The following is an 18636-nucleotide window of genomic DNA, read 5'->3' on the forward strand; positions in this document are numbered from 1 at the left end:
GCTCGGACAACTGTATCTGGTGATTGCTGAAGGGCCTGGCCTGGAAAGAGAAGGGAAGAGATGTGAGGAATGAAACGCGTTGAAGACGACACAAACACACGTCCTTGAAGTATGACATGGCATGAGGTGGCATAGGGATGTCAATGAGCTTGGGACAGTGTCCCATTTCTCTGACAGAGACACATAGGAGAAAAAATCTCCCGCTTCAAATACAGTAACAAGTTTGTTAGGAAAATAATGAATTTAATACTCTCAACTGAACAGTTGAAAGTGGTACAGGAAAAAAAATGAACATCCTTAGAATTTTCCATCTTAAGCATTTGAAGAAAAGTTCACCTCATTCCCTGGCCCGTCTTCCCCTGGGAAGCCTTGGAGAATGGGGCACTACCAACAACTGGGCACACATCCGAGGCAGCAGCACATCCCATGCAGATCTTCAAGCAGAAAGCAGGGGCTTTTCACTTACCCCCAGGGGCCATTATGGCCACTAGAAACCAGTGGAGAAGCATGAAGAAAGGCCACCTCCTTCCAGCAACCTGCCCGTGGTGGCAGTCCAGGCACAGAGCTTGTGTGAAGAGGAACGGTTGAGAGAGGAAGACACACTCTCTTTGTGGGTGGGCAGGGCCAGTGAGAGACAGCCTGAAACGTGCAAAGGCAGTTAGCTGGGTGGGCACAGTGGGAAAATGGACACCCGCACCCAGGCACGAGGGCATGGACCCTGCTCCACTGACTTCTTGCTTTGTGTGTGTATGCATGGAATGGGAGATAAGTGTTATCACAGGAGCGTGATGGGGCTGTGTGGCAGCCCCAGGGTGAGCATAGCACAGAAAATACACAAAGAGCCACCAAATGAAGAGAAGAGAAAGAGAGCTCAGGCAGGCATGTTTGTGCCAGTTGCCCCTCAGCTGAGTCTCCTCTGGACACCCTCACGCTCAGGCTCACCGCCCTGCAAGCTGCAGCGTGGAATCTCCTTATCACAGTGTTGCTCGTCACATTGCCCAGTCATGGGACAGGCTGCTGACTTGTAATCCTGGTGTCTGTCCCCTCTCCTATTCTCCTCTTTGGCATTCTGCAGAGGAGCAGCAAGATGAGGATGGACAGAGTTGGAGGAAATCCTGTCATTTTCTCTCTGCAGGGCATCAGCTTGTTCACCAGACCAAGGCTGTGAGAAATCACCGTGGGCAGAAAGTGAGGCTTATGGTTTGCCCAGACCAACACACGCTGTGCGTGTCAGAGACCCAGCAGAGTCTCTGCAGATGTATGATGATCTGTGGGCCCGGCAATGCATGGCAGTGGAAGCCCAGTGCGTACAAGAGAGAAAGTGATCCTGCTATTCAAGGCTGTCGTGGACTTTGCCGTGAAGATGTTCCCGTGTCCCTTCAGCAGAAGGATGCAGCATTGCCTCCAGCTCCCAGGCACTCTGCTGCAGGTCGAGTGTGTCCATTGCACTAATTTCCACAAAGTGCCTTCAAGAGATTCAGGAACAACCCCAGGTTCCTCAAAAGAAAAAGCAGAAAAGGATAAAAAGGGTGGGCTAAGTTGTGGCAGGCAACAGGAAGAACTCCACACCCCTGCAATGCTCCCAACACTCTAGGTGAGAGAAGGCTGTGCTTGATGTGTCCGTGGGGAAGGGTCATCCATTTCCCATGGGGTTCCCAGGGGTGTGCAGGTGGCAGAGTAGTGCACCAGGAGCCTGGCAGAAGACATAGTGTGCAAAGAGTTAGTGATCTCGAGCACCACACTCGCTTTGTTGGGCCTTGTGCTTAGGGCTTGAGAAGCCTCTGTGTTAGCATGAGAAGCTGCAGAGTAAGAACCGGCTGATGCCCCACCACAGTCTGCGCTGTGCAGTTGTGTATGTTACGACAAAGATAACACTTCAACCTGCCAGGAAACATCCTGTTAGCTGCACAGCTTAGTAACATAACCTGTAATCTAAATAATATCTTTGGGTAACATAAACTGCATGTGGACCAAGGGGTGGAAGGTAGTGATCCTGACCCAGCAAACACTACACGGGGGAGTTAGTGATCCATATAGCAGCTAATCTGAGTAGGTGCCGGCCTGTCCTGCGCTGTGCTACATATGTCCCTTGGCCACAGGATAACCTCAGACAGGTTGTTGTAACAGAAGAGCTCCCGGGCAGCTCCCGGCTGGTATTGGGCATTACGCCACCTTGCCTGGCCTTGCCTCTATTTAAAGGTGCACCAAGAACTTCTCACACAAACATCCTTTCTGTTCAACAGTGAGGATGATAAGAAGATTTGGCTGGCGTCAAATGAAAGGAAGTCTGAGGAGTGCAGACTGAGCAAGGGCAGAAAGAAGAAGATGGGGAGACAGAGAGGCAGAGAGGGCAAGAAGGATTGGCAGAAGTTAATGTAGCGTAAATGAGAGTTAAATGAAGAAGGAAGCAAGGAGGAGTGGGTTGGTAAGAAGAGAAAGCAGCAGAAATAAGCGCAAATAAGTCTGAGAAGAGGGGGACGGGAAGGCTAGGAAGCGGAAGAGGTAATGAGTAGAAAGGGATCATCCTGCCTTGTGCAGCACCGACAGGGAGGAAAGCAGGTCCCTTTTGTGCAGGAGGCGGTTTGCGCTCAGCTGCCTCAGCAGCCTGGCCACTGTGCTTCACTCTCAGCACAGTAATAGATTCCAGAGTCATTGAGAAAGGCATGCTCTATCCAGAGGTCAGTCCTGCCTTCTTTTTATTTCACTGCTTTTGACATGTTGGAAATCCGCTTCAACATTTAATTTACCACCTTTGAATGCAGAAGCCACAGAGATCAGCCTGGAATCCTTCCCTAAAGGCAGCTTGTACCAGTACAAAGCCGTGCTGGAGGATTTCATCTTGAAACAGCCCAGATTCACGGACTGGCCTTGCTGTACCACTGTGTCCGGAGACTGTTCCAGAGCCAACACTGAAAGGGAAAAGGAAGAGCATTAAGGAGGAGGGAAAATGGGAAACCATGAACTAGGCACCATTGGTTGCTAGGGAAGAGGTTAAGAAGGAACAGGAGAGGCTAGGCAGTGGCAGAAGGGATGGGATCACTCTTTGGATCAGCAGGTGGGTTTTTCCAAATCTCTTTCTGATAAGCAAGAAACATTCCTGGGTAGTTGTGTCTAAAACCAGCAGCCATGTTGACGTTGTGCAAGGAAGAAAAATTAGAGAATCATTGCAGGAGATTTAGGGTTCCTGCCCACCTCACTCATTGCCCATCCTCAGCAGAGGAAACCCGGGGGAATGGAACACTACCAGCAACGGGGTACACATCTGGGACAGCAGCAATGGATGTCAGTGCCCAGGGGTGACTTGAGGTCACTTACCCACAGGAGCCAGTGCGGCCACGAAGAGCCAGCAGGGAACCATGAGGAAAAAGCTCCTGTCCTTTCAGGGATCTGCCTTTTGTAGCTACCCAGAGATATGCAAAGAGGAAGAAACAAATGAGGATGAGATAGTATTGGGGTTGGGCAGTGCACAAAATGTGAGATATGATTGGCTGGCTGGAACACTGGGGAATGATGCACACACATCACAGGAAGATATTAAACCCCACAGAGGTGTGTGGCACTGGGAAGGTGAAGAGGGCAAAAAGGCATTGTATGGACAGAACTATGTTGAGATAGTTTTCATGGCAGTCTGAGTGTGTAGAAGGCAGAGGAATGCTGAGAGGTTCATCCTTCTTAATTCCTTGGGAGTGGAGGAATGAGGTATGAAGGACACATATAGTCCCTTGCATTTTTCATGTGTTTATCCTCTCGTCTGCAGCCATGGCTGGTTCCTTCCCCACTCCCTTACCCCTCTGCCCTGGTTGAGTGAATAGTCCTCTCAGTGCCTTGCGAGGCCTCTCGTGGGCTTTGCGGTGAAGATCTTTCCCCATCTCTTTCCCTGAAGAGCAAAATAGTACCTGTACCTTCTAGCTGCTCTCCTGCAGCAAACTGTGAATTCCACAACGTTACAAATTTCTCTTACTCTCTTCAGAAGAGCTGGAAACATCCTTGAATATCCCAAAGGAAAGAGTGGGATGGGGGAGGGGAGATCTCTTAGCCTGCCCCATGCTAACCCTACCCATGGCATTTCTCATCCTGGGAGGAGGAGGCACACAAAACAAAGCTGGACCAGGACCTCCCTTCCTGGCTGCTTTCCTGCAGCCCTCTTTCCCCCCCAGAGGGATTGCAGCGGCAGGAGATGTCCTGTCCCCCTGCAGCCAGGCCGCTCACTTGTGTTTGAGTATTGGAAGTGCTCCAGGCTGGTGCAGTGATCATTGTGGTGGGGATGGGATGTATATGAGGGGATCAGTGTCTTTGGGTGTGTGCATGTGTGCATACATAGGTGTCCACCTGTGTGTGTCTGGATGTGTGCAGTACTACTCTCCAGCCCTGGCCTGGCTGACTTGGTGAGAAAGGGATGGGAGAGGAAGGTAAATACCTGTGAAGGATCCCAGAGAAAGGAAGAAAGACCTGTGTGTGGTTCAAAGGGGGAGGCATGAGGGAGAAGAGATGCTGAGGACTGGGGACCAGGGTGGCTTCTCCCTCCACCTTCCTTGTTGAAGACCAGTTGCATAAATTCTTCAGGGACAGTTTTCTCCCTGTGACACTGGGCAGGCCTGGTTGTCTTATTCTCATGCTGCCTCTGGGGAAAGGGCTTCTGGAATCTGGAAGGTTTGCTTCAACAGAACTCTGTATCTGGAGCTCTGCCAAGAGATAGGGAAGGAGAAACAAGTGGAAATGTCACTGGGATCCTTGGTGGTACTTGTAGTTCATAATGCTGAGAAGAGGAGAAGGATAGTGAGGTGCCATCCACATCAGTTTTTCTCGAGGGAGAAAAATTCAGTGAAAGGCTATAAGAAATCAGTGCACAGCTACTGAAGCAGGAGACACTGGATCAGCAGGTCGAGAACTATGCTGTTGCACAGTATATCATGGTTTTAGCTCTCTCCCAGCCTAGTCAGCAGCTGAAGACAGGACAAGTTGCAGCCCCACTCCATCCAAAAGGGATGGGGAAAGGGGAAATGAGAGAGAGAGGGAGACTTGTTGGGCTAGAAAACTAAAACTGAAAGAGATTAAGTTAAACAATAGTAAGAAGAAAAGAATAATATTAACCAAAAAATAATGAAATGTATACAAACAGACATATTCAAGTTCCTCAGTGACTATAAGTTGCAACCAATGCTGCAGGGCAGGCACAGGAAAGGTCCCTGGCTGGACTCAGTGGCAGATAGGAGCTGGATTCAGGACCTGGATTCAGGACCACACAGATCAGGAATAGGAGCAGATGGGACAGATGAGGTCCCTCACTGGACACCAGCCATGGAGGAACAGGGCTTGACCCTCATTAGCCCTCAGACTTATACTGAATGTGACATGTCTAGAAAGGACTACTCTGTTGGTCAGTGTTGGATCAGCTGCCCTATCCACTCCTCCCTCTGAGTGCCACCCTTTTTTGCCCTTTGACCTGTGGTACTCCATTAACACAAGGATAGCCTTGGTTTCTGTAGGAACAAGTATAAGCCATGGCCTTTCTGTGAGCCAGTGTCTCATTACATTGGTGATAACTACAAATATTAAGAGTTATCTCCCAAAGAGGACAGACGCTGTCTGAAAAACATGTTGTTTTCTCTCAGAAAAATGAAGTTACTTAGGAGAAGCTTAGATGAAAAGTTAGAGAGTTGATTCCACCTTTATCTCAAACCAGCACACAGTTTATTTATGCATGCCTGACAGCATCTCCTTTCTCCCCACAGCTACAACATGAGCTGGAGCCACCCCTGTCCACGTCTATTCCTTACAATCCATGAAGGACTCCTCAGATCTCTCATTGGTGGATGGTGAAAATATACTTGAGCATCTGCTTCCCCCGGAGGCTTCCATTCTCTTTTCCTACTCAGTGACGCTGGACATAAAGGAGAGTGGGCAAGTCAGGGCAAGCTGACTTGTCTTGCAGCAATGTGGGCACCTGGAATGTCTCCTGCTGTGATCAGGGACAATCCGCAATATAGCTTCGGTTGCCTCCTTCACGCCCTTTAACCCATAGACTCCAGTGCCTGCAGACAGCCCGAGTGTTTGGCTCCTGGAAATTCCTGGTTGCCTCCTCCTGGAGGTTTGTGATCTTCGTAAGGCCCACATCCTAGACAGCTGGGGTTGTGGTTTTGCAAGCTTGTCACTCCCACCAGGTTCCCAAATATCTTGTTAATTGGAGCTTTTTGAGCCAGGTCTGCCTGACCTTGCATTCGAGATGGAGAAAGAATGCAAACAGAGGCGATTATAGAAAAGAATTGGTGCAGTTATATTTTGACTCACATTCAACTCTCAATTTGTATTTCAAAAACTTTTGCATCTGAGACACTGGTCCCCACTGAGCTTCGGACTTTAAAACGACTTTGTTCATTCTTACTGGCAATGCTCCTGGTTTAAGATACATTCATACTGATTTCACCCTTTTGTATCTCCCTGGTATCTCTATAGCCCAACGCAATATGGAATCATTGCTTCTTCTACCTCCTGCCGGATCACTGTTCCTTGTGTGTTGATGTCTGGTAATAATAATGCTGTAGCCTCTATGTACTTAGATTCAGGGATAGAAGATCTCCACCAATTTTCCATAAAACTCACTTTGAGCTCCTAATGTCTCAAACAAGTCACATCCCTAATAACAGTTTTGGGGACCCTGGTAAATATGAAACTGATGAGTGAGTTACCCACTGTTTTCCAATGTGAATTGCAAAGGTTTAAAGAATGGTGGTTTTCCCTGGCTCCATCACACAATAACACCTATTTTAATACTTAATTTCTTGTGCACAGAGACAAAAGTTTTTTATTTTGACTACTGTCTGTCAAACAAGGACCTGTCAAAAACTTCTTACAGTGGTAATCACACTTGATGTCCTGGAGGGAGAAACTATTTCAGAAACTTGATGAGGCATGAAGCAATCTATGGAGCTGTAGGAGTTAATTCTAATTATGCTGTGTAAGAACTCTGAGAAAAGATGAGTTTCAGTGCAGGTGGCGCTGAAATGCATTCTCTATTCAAATGCATTCTCTAGTCAAATGCCATTAGAATTTATTAATCATTCTCCATTGATCACTTTTGTTCAGAGTAACTTTTCAGTTTCAGAAAAAACAAATCATGACTGCACCTCTGGAGGAAGGAAATAGCTAGAAGACCTAGCTCAGACCTCTAGTGTGTCTCTCGGGAGACAGCAAGATATGTTGACTACCCTTGTGAAGAGCAGATAGTCCAGAATGCCCAGAGCATTCAGTTCCTACCAGCGTCCTTGGTGCAGAGTGAGACCCATGGCCTGTTAATTGCTTGAGGCAATTGTACCCACTTTTCTGGGTACAGACAGGAGAAAAACTTCAATGTTAAGCATCAAAGAGACTCCATAGAGGCCAGAAACATTCTATTCAGCTATAGCACGCGGCTAATAGCCTGTGCAGGAAGCCCTTGCCAGTAACACAGACTGCAATCATCCAAGCACAAACACAGGTGGCCCCAAAACAGGGTGTTTCAGGAGTCTGTTTACATCAAAGTCATTTTATCAGTATTTGAGAATGCACTCTTACTTGATGATAGAAGAATTCATCCCCCTGTTTTAATAGAATCATACAATGGGTTGGTTGGAAGGGACTTTAAAGATCACGCAGTTCCAGCCCCCTGCCATGGGTAGAGACTCCTCCCACTGGGTCAGGTTGCTCAATGTCCCATCCAACCTGGCCTCGAACACCTCCATGGAGGGGCATCCACAACTTCCCTGGGGCAACCTCTTCCAGTGCCTCACACTCTCATCGTGAAGAATTTCTTCCTAATGTCTAATCTGAATCTTCCTTCCTCCAATTAAATCCATTCCCCCTCACCCTATCACTACATGCCCTTGTAAACAGTCCCTCCCCAGCTTTCTTGTAGGCTTCCCTTTCAGGTACTGGAAGGCTGCTATAGGGTCTCCCTGGAGCCTTCTCTTCTCCAGGCTGAACAACCCAACCTCTCAGACTGTCCTCATAGTAGAGGTGTTTCAGCGTCAGATCATCTTCATAGGCCTTCTTCTGGATCTGTTCCAACGTTCCCATATCTTTCTTATGTTGGGGATTCCAGAGCTGGACAAATAACTCCAGGTGGGGTCTCACAAGAGCAGAATAGAGGGAGCAAAATCACGTCCCTTGAACTGCTGGCCACATTTCTTTTGTTGCAGCCCAGAATATGATTGGCCTTCTAGGCTCTGAACGCAGATTACCGGCTCATGTCAAGCTTCTTATCAATCAGCAACCCAAAGTCTTTCTCTGCAGGGCTGCTCCCAATCACTTGTTCCCCACCCTGTATTGAAACTGCAGATTGCCCTGACCCAGGTGTAGGACCCTGCACTTGCACTGGTAGAACCTCATGAGGTTCACATGGGTCCACTTCTCCAGCTTGTTCCAGGTCCCTCTGGATGACAACCCATCCTTCTGGTGTGACAACCGCACCACTCAGCTCGGTGTAATCTGCAAACTTGCTGAGGGTACGCGCGATCTCACTGTCTATATGATAGTTGAAAATATTAAAAATATTAAACACTACAACATCTGTTGTTTTCCCATGTCCACTGATGTGGTTACTAGGCATTGTTGTGTCATGTTGTTGGGAGTGGCAGTGGGGGACACAGGCAGCATTTGCGTTGCTGCCTGCTTGTTTTTTTACAGTAGGAGTAAGCGGCCTGCATGTTTCAACACACTCTCTCAGCTGTCTTAGGCGGTTCTGTAGTAGCCAAGTAAATGCTGATAAACAGAAAAGGTATTCTGCTCCGGAAATGGCTGCTGTAACTGTTTGAAAGACTTCTGAAGATGGCAAAATGTTCTAAGATTTTGCGGGCTGAGAACTGCTATAACTATTAAATATTTCCCCTGAGTGACACACCCTGCCCTTGTCCTTTATATCATAGTGTATGGAAGTGCGCAAAGAAATGCTGCACAAAGAAGGGGTGCCTAAAAGTCTTTATTTTAACATAATTTTTGTGTGTTCAGTCCCAAAAGAGAAGAAAATGATGAGGAGAAAAGTAGGTGACGTAGAGCAAGAGTGTTTCAGTTGGAAGCCATGGTTTTCTTCAATCCAGGAGACAAAAATTGCAAACCTTAGTGTAAACTCCCAGGATAGCCTTTCTTTGCACATCCAATACCCCAAGAAACAATGCCCTGGAGCTGCCCATTGCAGACTACTGGACCGCCGGAATCATTCTGTGTGCATAAAGGATACCAGATATTCAGAAAGGGCAGCAGCACAAGTGAGGAGTCAGAGATGCCGGAAATCACTGACAATTCGAGGGAGCTCCATTGGGTTTTTCTACACAGAGGTTCTACAGAATCCATTTCGGACTACCATTCTACACCTGATGCTACTGTGCCTTACCTTAGCTCCACAGGCACCACAGCTAAGAATGAAATGAGTAAGCTGCCTGGGGCTTGACAGCTGCAGTTCTCGGCAGATGCCTTAGTATATGTGTGTTATGTTGCCAAATATTTCCAATTCAGAAATATTTCCATGTGGGAAATCCAGAGTAATCGCCAGCTGTGCCCATTTCCCACCCCGCCTGGATCCTGGCACACTGGCTCTTTCATTTTTGGCAAGTCCAAAACTAACATTTGTGTCTTAAGCTCTGAAGTCCCCACGATCACTATTGCCTCTCTGGTGCAGCACTCCTTCATTTTCAATAGCCGAAGGTACAGGAGGTGGCATGGTCTGCTTGTGGAGGATTAGGGCAGAGAGGCGGGAGGACAATGGCAGGGGACGATGATTAACAGGGTGCAACAACCCCTAGCTTCACCGAATAAGAAACTTTCACCCTAAGTCTCCCCTGTTGTTCCACACAAAAAAAGAAAACCCAAACCGAAACCCCGGCATTCAGGTGTGCCAGCAGAGCGAGTACACCAGATTCTCTGATAGGGTGGCCTCTTCGACTAGCAAAAGGCAGGAGAAAAAACACATGGGAAAAGAGAGGCAGAAGTTTTACCTGGCAGGAGTCTTTCCCTCCCTCGAGGAATCCTATGCAAATCATGTTGTTGGTAATTTCCCTAGGGTAATAAGCATTGCTGCACTCACTTGAGGAGAGCACAGGAGCCTCCAGGCACTGCAGGGTGTCTGGATATAGATCTATAAGAAAGTAGAGACAGTTGGTGACATCTCGAGTTCATTTCAGAGCCCAGAGAAGATCTTTCTTAGCAGAAAAGTAATGACTGAAACATCCTGCTTATGCACTTGACATATTTCCTCTGAATAGGAATCACAGCATGGACTCCTTTTCTTTTGATGGAACAGATTCTATCCATGCGTCAGCTGTCCCTACACTTCAGACACATCAATTTTAATGCTTCCATGTTTGTAACGCAGCACAAAAGGAAGGACCTGATAAGGGCTTGTCTTTAAAGCAGTTGAATGGTCACTGCCCTTCACAGCCTGGTCACTCAAAAAAGCCTATCTCACAGCACTTCTCTGTGCCTTACCCTATACCGATTGCACTTGAGTGTGAGGTCTTAGAGTGCCTCCTGGGCCCTCGTGATGCTGTACATTCCCACAGAATACTCACGGCCATCGCTGAGTGTGTTGCCCATCCAGAGATGAGGCATGTGGTGCCTGCATCCACACAGCTGGTAGGCAGAGAAACCTGTTTGGACGGCTCGGGGTGAGCTGGGCTGGTTGGGCAAGCTTGATGAGCATAATGTCATTGTCCAGTGTTGCAGCCGTCATAGCCAGGGTAGAGGATGACTTTAGCTACACTGATAAGCTGCTCGGTGGATTCTGTAAGCGCCAGTGTTGTGTTTCCCGAGCTGCACTCGGAAGCGACTGGAAAAGAGAAGGAATGGCATACACTTTACTGCCTCCTGACGGGCGATGAGGAACCTCCCCCTCATTGTGTGCACTCTCTTCAGTATCACTCTCGTAGCAGCTGTTTTCATGCAGGTTATCTTTCTTCGTCCTGCAAGAAGTCCTGGGGATCCACCCTGTGAGATCCTACCTGCTCCCAGTACAGGTGGCGAGCTTCTGCAGGTTTATTTTGATGAGATGGAGAAGTTGAGTATATAACAATGCTTTATACAAACTTTCTGGAAAGGGACAAACTGCTATCACCCTGACGTCATTCCTCTTCCTGTTCTCCAGTGACCAAGTTTTAGCAAGACTAATGACTCTTGTGGGGAACTGCAACTCCTAACTCATTGCTAGAGGATCACATTGTCATTTCAGAAAGTGCTCTGCATTCACAGAAACTTTTGCAGAGGTGGAAAACCCTTTGTGATGCCTCAGCCTCGCTTCCTGAATGAGCCACCCATTCCCTGGTTGTCTCCCATCAAATATGCAGTCGCTTACATATTTGGATCTCACAGCTCAGAATTCCTGCTAGAAGCAAAGTGGAAGAAAGAAGTAGGTTACAGGAGAGCCTAGGTTTTTCAACTTACTACTTGTAGCAGTGAGCAGCCGACAGGACCCACTGGCTGTTGATGAGGGAACCTCCACAGAAGTGATACCCAGAATTCAGGGACACCTGGTAAGGGACGGAGTTTGCTGCACAGGTGTAGCCTCCCACGATCTTGTCATCATCATCGTTGATGGGGAAGGCAACTGGGAGATAAGAATAGTGCCGTAAGTTAACATCTGGCATAAAGGAATCTTGTGGCCCTGGGACTGATTGCAACATCTCACTGGAGGTCTCTCTTTCCATAAAAACTCACAGTAGCAGTGGGAGCGAGCACCGCCCATAGTCCAGAAATGTACAGCAGCTTTAGCACTTCCTGGGCCAAAGGCCTTAGCTTAGGAAGGGACCTTAAAGATCATCTAGTTCCAACCCCCATGCCATAGGCAGGGACATCCTACTAAAGCAGGCTGCCCAAGGCCACATCCAACCTCGTCCTTGAACACCACCAGCGATGGGGCATCCACAACCTCCCTGGGCAACCTGTTCTAGTGTCTCACCACTCTCATGGTGAAGAGATTCTTCCTAATGTCCAGTCTAAATGTACCCCTCTCCAACTTATACCCACTCCCCTGGTCCTATCCCCACAAGCCTTTACGTATAACCCCTCTCCCAGCTTTCTTGTAGGCCCCCTTCAGGTACTGAAAGAGGTCGCTATACTTCCTAGTCCTTAAGAAAGAGACAGTCTTGTTTGAAGCTAGTGGACCACATTTCAGTATTCCTGGGTTTAAGAACTCCTGTGAAGGCGTCCTTTCCCCGTTTTATGGAGCAATTCAAGTATGAACAGACAGCAATGAAAAGAAGTTACAGTGCTCCGACTTGAAACTTTTGCAAGAGAAATGTTGTACTTCGCTTTCCCACAATGGACTTCCTTGGAAATCTGCTCAGAAAATGAGCTTCCTCACAAATTACAAAAACAGAAGTAAAAAGTATACTCACCAGCCACGCCAACAAGGTGACAAAGAGGAAGAACTTCATGATTTTGACTCAGCCTCAAGCCCAGACTGTGTAGGAGTGGAAGAGTGGAGCTGCTAGAAATACATTTTTGGAAATGGCCTTATCTCTTGTCCAAGGTTTTCTCCAGACAAAAAGTACACAGTGGAAAATTAGAAGATCTCAAATGGGAACATTAAGGGTACTGGTAGAAAGAGACAAATAACGTATCAGGTTAATCATAAGCGTTTCCTGAGACAGAGAGCTATTTTAAATTATTTCAGATGGCAGCCTTCAATTTAAAAATATACTTGATCTTTGGAAGATGTGCAGGTGTTTGCCCATTTCTTCTTATATGCAGCACCTGTTGAGGGCAACCCTCCAGCCCCTTTGAGATTCCTCTACACTGACGGGGTCATTCTTAAAAAGGCGTATTTTTTTCCAGAAGGTGAGTGTTGTTGGTAATGGACAGTAAGGTAATATGTATTTCTTTGACGACACACCACCACTACCCCCAAACTATTCAGTGTTGGCCACCACCTCCCAAGTGAAATTGTTCAAATGTGGGAAATGAGCCCTGTATTTCTGTGAAAGCATTTCTCCCTCCCAATCCAAAGGATAATAATAATCAGCCTAAGTACTGAACCATGTTTTTCTAGTTAGCTTTGGCAATGTTCTGTAGTTACTTATCTTTGCAATAGAAGTATTTCAGTACCACAATAATGTTTACGGTTGTAATGCGTATGAACAAAATGCTGTGAACAAAACTAAAGAGATCTTCCAAAATCCTTGGGAGGGATAACTTCTGTCATGACATTGAATTTGCTAAAGTTTAAATGGTTTGATGACTAATCATTTTCCAAGCAGCTGCCGACTTCTGCATGCAGGCTCCTGAAAGACATGGGGTCACCTCAAGTGACTGTAACAGAAGCATATGCTTTGAGATGCTAAAAATGGCATGAGAGACTAAGCAGTAATCTTTCTACTTCATTTCTTGATCACTTTTTTTGAGATCCCTTAAGTACTGGTAGACACAGTGACACTGGTCCAGATGGAAATTTTCCATTATGTTAAAGGACTAGTCCAAGATGAAGGGCTCCTTCAAGGGAGCTGGGCTCTTCTGTGTGATGGAGTTAGGAGAAAGCAAGGAACACAAGGTGGGTTAGTTCCACAACTGTGGCCTCCACGGTCTGGAATACAGTACGGGAAGATCCCTTTCTGGCTTTGACAGCTCTGTCCTTGCTAGCAGAGCCAAAAGTATGGTGGGGTTATTGCCACAGTGCACCTTGCAGCTTGGGCTCCTCACCTACAAGACCATGCTCTGTCCGCAGATACCCTCGAAGACTTGGGCTACATTGAATATTATCAGAGTTTTCAGGTCACAGGTTAGTGGCACAACTCAGAGACCCTGGCACACTGCAGCGTGCTTATTCCTGGGGACTGGTGGGGCCAAGGGACCAGCACACAACTAGAAGTTCTCAGTGACATGGTCCTGACAGCATTCTGGAACTCCAAAGCCTTCCCACATAGCAGCTAGGCTGAGCTCTGGATTACCAGTGAGACAACCTGTACTCTTGGAAACTGCAGTGTAAGCAATCCCAGGAGAACACACATTAGTGCACACGGCAGTGCTCAGGTTCCGGGTTCCTTTGTCAGACTGAATTCCAGGGTGGCCTTGGCTTTCTAGCTGGTGGAGAAGACTGCATGAACTATACCACATCCTGCTTACCCATGAGTCACACTGAAAGGGAGAAGAAACAGAAGAATATTTAGGAAATAGAAGGGGGTTGTGTGTGAATAGAGGACAGAGAAGAAAAACAAGCGGTCAGAGAGAACGAGAGCAGAGGAGGAAAGAGAGAAGTGATCTTTAGATGGCTGAGAAAAGAGACAAGGCAGTGAGTACAGGAAGAAAGCATGAACAAAAGGCAATTCAGATATGGGAAAGCATAGGACAGAAATTAGAGAACAGGCAGTAGAAAGGCAGATGATACTAGCACTTTTCTTATTGATACAGAGCTAGGGGGCAAGAGGAGAAAACGATGTACCGTCAAATACAGGATTGTGTGTGTGCTGGGGGCAGATCCCTGCTTCCATGGAAAGGTTTGTGCTGTGCTGCTCCAGCTTTTGAGGCACTGTGGGTCTTGCTCAGCACAGAAATATGTGCCTGAGTCATTGAGTAGGACATGATCTATCTTCACAGATAAGTGGCTGCTCTTAGTCCCGTTACTCTGGAAGCGGTTTCTGAATTCCTTCTCAATCTCTGCCACACACCTTCCACCGAGTATACAACCAACTGCAGAGTGGCCTTCTCCCCAGTGGGCAATTTGTACCAGTACATAGTTGAGAGTAAACTCTGCTTGTGGGAACAGTCCAGGGTCACAGGGTCTCCCGCTCGGACAACTGTATCTGGTGATTGCTGAAGGGCCTGGCCTGGAAAGAGAAGGGAGGAGATGTGAGGAATGAAACGCGTTGAAGACGACACAAACACACGTCCTTGAAGTATGACATGGCATGAGGTGGCATAGGGATGTCAATGAGCTTGAGACAGTGTCCCATTTCTCTGACAGAGACACATAGGAGAAAAAATCTCCCGCTTCAAATACAGTAACAAGTTTGTTAGGAAAATAATGAATTTAATGCTCTCAACTGAACAGTTGAAAGTGGCACAGGAAAAAAATGAACATCCTTAGAATTTTCCATCTTAAGCATTTGAAGAAAAGTTCACCTCATTCCTGGCCCGTCTTCCCCTGGGAAGCCTTGGAGAATGGGGCACTACCAACATCTGGGCACACATCCGAGGCAGCAGCACATCCCATGCAGATCTTCAAGCAGAAAGCAGGGGCTTTTCACTTACCCCAGGGGGCCATTATGGCCACTAGAAACCAGTGGAGAAGCATGAAGAAAGGCCACCTCCTTCCAGCAATCCTGCCGTGGTGGCAGTCCAGGCACAGAGCTGTGTGAAGAGGAACGGTTGAGAGAGGAAGACACACTCTCTTTGTGGGTGGGCAGGGCAGTGAGAGACAGCCTGAAACGTGCAAAGGCAGTTAGCTGGGTGGCACAGTGGGAAATGACACCCGCACGCAGGCACGAGGTGCATGGACCCTGCTCCACTGACTTCTTGCTTTGTGTGTGTATGCATGGATGGGAGATAAGTGTTATCACAGGAGCGGTGATGGGGCTGTGTTGCAGCCTCAGGGGAGCATAGCACAGAAATACACAAAGAGCCACCAAATGAAGAGAAGAGAAAGAAAGCTCAGGCAGGCATGTTTGTGCCAGGTTGCCTCTCAGCTGAGTCTCCCATGGACACCCTCACGCTCAGGCTCACAGCCCCTGCAAGCTGCAGCGTGGAATCTCCTTATCACAGTGTTGCTCAGTGCGTACATAGAGAAGGAAGTGATCCTGCTATTCAAGGCTGTCGTGGACTTTGCCGTGAAGATGTTCCCGTGTCCCTTCAGCAGAAGGATGCAGCATTTGCCTCCAGCTCCCAGGCACTCTGCTGCAGGTCCGGAGTGTGTCCCATTGCACTAATTTCCACAAAGTGCCTTCAAGAGATTCAGGAACAACCCCAGGTTCCTCAAAAGAAAAGCAGAAAAGGATAAAAAGGTGGGCTAAGTTGTGCAGGCAACAGGAAGAAACTCCACACCCCTGCAACGCTCCCAACACTCTAGGTGAGAGAAGGCTGTGCTTGATGTTCCGTGGGAAGGGTCATCCATTTCCCATGGGGTTCCCAGGGGTGTGCAGGTGGCAGAGTAGTGCACCAGGAGCCTGGCAGAAGACATAGTGTGCAAAGAGTTAGTGATCTCGAGCACCACACTCGCTTTGTTGGGCCTTGTGCTTAGGGCTTGAGAAGCCTCTGTGTTAGCATGAGAACAGTGAGCATGATAAGAAGATTTGGCTGGCGTTCAAATGAAAGGAAGTCTGAGGAGTGCAGACTGAGCAGGGGCAGAAAGAAGAAGATGGGGAGACAGAGAGGCAGACAGGGCAAGAAGGATTGGTAGAAGTTAATGTAGTGTAAATGAGAGTTAAATGAAGAAGGAAGCAAGGAGGAGTGGGTTGGTAAGAAGAGAAAGCAGCAGAAATAAGCGCAAATAAGTCTGAGAAGAGGGGGACGGGAAGGCTAGGAAGCAGAAGAGGTAATGAGTAGAAAGGGATCATCCTGCCTTGTGCAGCACCGACAGGGAGGAAAGCAGGTCCCTTTTGTGCAGGAGGCGGTTTGCGCTCAGCTGCCTCAGCAGCCTGGCTTCACTCTCAGCACAGTAATAGATTCCAGAGTCATTGAGAAAGGCATGCTCTATCAAAAGAGTCATCCTGCCTTCTTTTATTTCACTGCTTTTGACATGTTGGAAATCCGCTTCAACATTTGATTTACCACCTTCGAATGCAGAAGCCACAGAGATCAGCCTGGAATCCTTCCCTAAAGGCAGCTTGTACCAGTACAAAGCCGTGCTGGAGGATTTCATCTTGAAACAGCCCAGATTCACGGACTGGCCTTGCTGTACCACTGTGTCCGGAGACTGTTCCAGAGCCAACACTGAAAGGGAAAAGGAAGAGCATTAAGGAGGAGGGAAAAATGGGAAACCATGAACTAGGCACCATTGGTTGCTAGGGAAGAGATTAAGAAGGAACAGGAGAGGCTAGGCAGTGGCAGAAGGGATGGGATCACTCTTTGGATCAGCAGGTGGGTTTTCCAATCTCTTTCTGATAAGCAAGAAACATTCCTGGGTAGTTTGTGTCTAAAACCAGCAGCCATGTTGACGTTGTGCAAGGAAGAAAAATTAGAGAATCATTGCAGGAGATTTAGGGTTTCCTGCCCACCTCACTCATTGCCCATTCTCAGCAGAGGAAACCCGGGGGAATGGAACTCTACCAGCAACTGGGTACACATCTGGGACAGCAGCAATGGATGTCAGTGCCCAGGGGTGACTTGGCCATGATGAGCCAGCAGGGAACCATGAGGAAAAAGCCCCTGTCCTTTCAGGGATCTGCCTTTTGTAGCTACCCAGAGATATGCAAAGAGGAAGAAACAAATGAGGATGAGATGTATTGGGGTTGGGCAGTGCACAAAATGTGAGATATGATTGGCTGGCTGGGAACACTGGGGAATGATGCACACAATCACAGGAAGATATTAAACCCCACAGAGGTGTGGGCACTGGGAAGGTGAAGAGGGCAAAAAGGCATTGTATGGACAGAACTATGTTGAGATAGTTTTCATGGCAGTCTGAGTGTGTAGAAGGCAGAGGAATGCTGAGAAGTTCATCCTTCTTAATTCCTTGGGAGCTGGAGGAATGAGGTATGAAGGACACACATAGGTCCCTTGCATTTTTCATGTGTTTATCCCTCTCGTCTGCAGCCATGGCTGGTTCCTTCCCCACTCCCTACCCCTCTGCCCTGGTTGAGTGAATAGTCCTCTCAGTGCCTTGCGAGGCCTCTCGTGGGCTTTGCGGTGAAGATCTTTCCCCATCTCTTTCCCTGAAGAGCAAAATAGTACCTGTACATTCTAGCTGCTCTCCTGCAGCAAACTGTGAATTCCACAACGTTACAAATTTCTCTTACTCTCTTCAGAAGAGCTGGAAACATCCTTGAATATCCCAAAGGAAAGAGTGGGATGGGGGAGGGGAGATCTCTTAGCCTGCCCCATGCTAACCCTACCCATGGCATTTCTCATCCTGGGAGGAGGAGGCACACAAAACAAAGCTGACCAGGACCTCCCTTCCTGGCTGCTTTCTGCAGCCCTCTTTCCCCCCCAGAGGGATTGCAGCGGCAGGAGATGTCCTGTCCCCCTGCAGCCAGGCCGCTCACTTGTGTTTGAGTATTGGAAGTGCTCCAGGCTGGTGCAGTGATCATTGTGGTGGGGATGGGATGTATATGAGGGGATCAGTGTGTTTGGGTGTGTGCATGTGTGCATACATAGGTGTCCACCTGTGTGTGTCTGGATGTGTGCAGTATACTCTCCAGCCCTGGCCTGGCTGACTTGGTGAGAAGGATGGGAGAGGAAGGTAAATACCTGTGAAGGACCCAGAGAAAGGAAGAAAGACCTGTGTGTGGTTCAAAGGGGGAGGCATGAGGGAGAAGAGATGCTGAGGACTGGGACCAGGGTGGCTTCTCCCTCCACCTTCCTTGTTGAAGACCAGTTGCATAAATTCTTCAGGGACAGTTTCTCCCTGTGACCTGGGCAGGCCTGGTTGTCTTATTCTCATGCTGCCTCTGGGGAAAGGGCTTCTGGAATCTGGAAGGTTTGCTTCAACAGAACTCTGTATCTGGAGCTCTGCCAAGAGATAGG

At 48.0% G+C, this 18636-nt stretch overlaps 1 pseudogene; it reads right to left on the reverse strand.

Annotated features, from left to right (window-relative positions):
• Positions 1-9062: 9062 nt before the first annotated feature.
• LOC128851767 (trypsin I-P1-like) lies at positions 9063-12398 on the reverse strand (annotated as a pseudogene).
• Positions 12399-18636: the final 6238 nt, after the last annotated feature.

The sequence above is a fragment of the Cuculus canorus genome, chromosome 1 (genome assembly GCF_017976375.1).
Source record: "Cuculus canorus isolate bCucCan1 chromosome 1, bCucCan1.pri, whole genome shotgun sequence".
In the NCBI taxonomy this organism is placed as follows: Eukaryota; Metazoa; Chordata; class Aves; order Cuculiformes; family Cuculidae; genus Cuculus; species Cuculus canorus.